Source organism: Myotis davidii, unplaced genomic scaffold (genome assembly GCF_000327345.1).
Source record: "Myotis davidii unplaced genomic scaffold, ASM32734v1 scaffold266, whole genome shotgun sequence".
In the NCBI taxonomy this organism is placed as follows: Eukaryota; Metazoa; Chordata; class Mammalia; order Chiroptera; family Vespertilionidae; genus Myotis; species Myotis davidii.
In genome coordinates this window covers 5,944,271-5,946,843 of record NW_006300032.1, presented here as the reverse complement: position 1 = coordinate 5,946,843, position 2,573 = coordinate 5,944,271, and positions in this window count along the sequence as shown.

Here is a 2,573-nt window from a genome sequence, read left to right as displayed (position 1 = left end):
GGCTGGGGGCCATGACCAGCCTGCAAACAGCCATCAGCCTCTCACCTAGGCACCCCAGCGGGGACCCCCACCCTGAAGGGGCTGTGGCCAGCCTGCAAACAGCCATCAGCCACTCACCCAGGCTGGCCAGGCACCCCAGCAGGACCCCCCTCTCTAAAGGAGGTGTGGTCAACCTGAAAATGGCCCTCAGCCCATCACCCAGGCTGGCTAGGCACTCTAGCAGGGACCCCCAGCCTGAAGGGGGTGTGGCCAGTCTGAAAACGGCTCTCAGCCCCTCACCCAGGCTTGCCAGGCACCCCAGTGGGACCCCCCAACTGCAGCTTAGGCCTGGTTCCCACTGGCAAGTGGACATCCCCTGAGGGCTGCTGGGCTGCCAGAGGGATGTCTAACTGCCAGCTTAGGCCCAGTCCCCCGGGGAGCGGGCCTAAGCCAGCAGGTGGACATCCCCTGAGTGGTCCCAGACTGCAAGAGGGCTCAGGCCGGGCTGAGGCACCCCCCGGAATGCACACATTTTTGTGCACCAGGCCTCTAGTTATTGATAAAGAACTAAGAAAAAACATCATGTAAGACCAACAAGGCTTAAAGGGAAAAGTATACTGCTCTGAATTAGGGGAAGCTTAATTAAACTCTATGTCACTTGAAATTACATTAGCGTTATTTTTGAGTGTGTCTAGTCCTGGGTAAATTGTGAAATAAGAGAAGTTTGTTTTAAAGTCCTACTCTCTAGCTTTCTATTTTATACCCCAGCATCTGTTTCTCTCTTCCATTGCCTGCTTACACCTGCCCTGATCCAGGCCCTTTAAAGTATCTGCCTTCCAGATGCAGTGTCACACACAGTAGGTCTCCATCTGGGCCTAATGTGAGCTGTCCTATACTCAGAAACTGTCAGATTCTCTGCCTTCCTCCCAGCCATATCAAATCTTTCTTGTCCTATTAAGACTCCACTGTCTGCTTTTTAAGGAGCTTGCTAACTACTCTGATAAATGCAACCTCTGATGTGATACACAGATTAATGTACACCCTCACCTTTTAAACAATGATTTTATTGAAGAAATAACATAGATTCAGGAAATGTGCATTAGTCAGAAGTGTGCAACCAAATGGGAGTGAACACACACATATAACCAGCACCTAGATCAAGAAACAGAACATTGCCAACAGCCCGAAAAATCTTTCTAAGCACTACATTTCCAAGAGTCTGAACTATGTAAACTTCCAACGGCATAAATATTACCTATTTTGTACTTTACTTGAGTTGAACCATTCCATTGCGGTCTTTTGTGTCTAGCATCTTTAAGTCAACATTCTGCCTATAAAATTCCTCTATATGGTGGCATGTGTTTGTGAATCATTCTCATTGTATATACAATATTCCATTATATAAATATACCACATTATTTCTTCACTTTGTTGTTGATCGGCATTTGCGTAGTTTCTAGTTGAGGGTACTATGAATAGTGTTATGAATATTCTTCACGTGATTTTTGTTTATAGATTCTTTTGTGTGAACATAACTTTGCATTTCTGATGGATATATATCTTAGAGTGGAATTGCTAGGTAATAGTATACACATATGTTTTCAGCTCTAGTCGAGACTCACAAAAAGTTTTCTAAATGATTACCCAATATATATTCCTGGTAGCAGAGTGTAAGAGTTTGGTTTTTTCCAGTTCTTCCCCAGCACTTGGTTTTGTTTGCCTGTTTGTTTTAAATATTTTTTGTGTATATAATAATGTCGCACCATAATTTAAAGTTGTATTATGTTGGTGACAATGAAATTGAGCATCTTTTCATTTGTTTATTAGTTTCCCATATACCCTCTTTGACAGATTATATATTAAAGACTTTTGTCTGGTTTTCTATGTCTTTTTCTTGCTAATTTATAGACATAGTTATATTTGAAAAAGGAACTCTAATCATGGGAACATGGTGGTAAGCAAGGTCTAGAAAGCCTGGGGAAGATGTGTAGAGATATTGTTGTTTTTTTTTGTCTCAGTTCTCAAGTGTACGCCATGGTAACACAGGGACACCACACCTGTTCTTAGCCACATAAATCATTTAAACCAATAGCCTACCTTGGAAAATGGATGATATTTATTATCCAAGTTACTGCTCATGTCATTTTTTATCTTAAATTGGGGCTGAGAGAAATCTGGTCTAAAGTCCAGATTCTGCTGAGTTGACATCAAATAACAAAACCCCAATGGAAAAAAGTGCAGAGAACTAGAACAAGTGAGGGCTAAATGGAAGAAACCTCCTAGCCTTAGCTGTGTGTCTCAGCCATGGATGCCACTATGGTAATGTTATCCTACACGTGTGGTCACAGTAACAAAAAGCACAGTTCCACTGAAAGGCACCAGGAATGAATTAGGCCACAGTATCCGAACCAGCCAGAGGAATTTTCCCATCAGTGCTCCTCCTAAAAAAATGCAAGCAGAGATGCAGAAAAATTTCCATTTTTTCCCTGAAATTTCTTAGTGACAAGTCTACTATAAGTTCCTACGTTTGGCAATGACCTTTTACTTCCATCTGTATAATGGTGAGCCCATCAGTCTGTCTGAAGTGCTGCAGG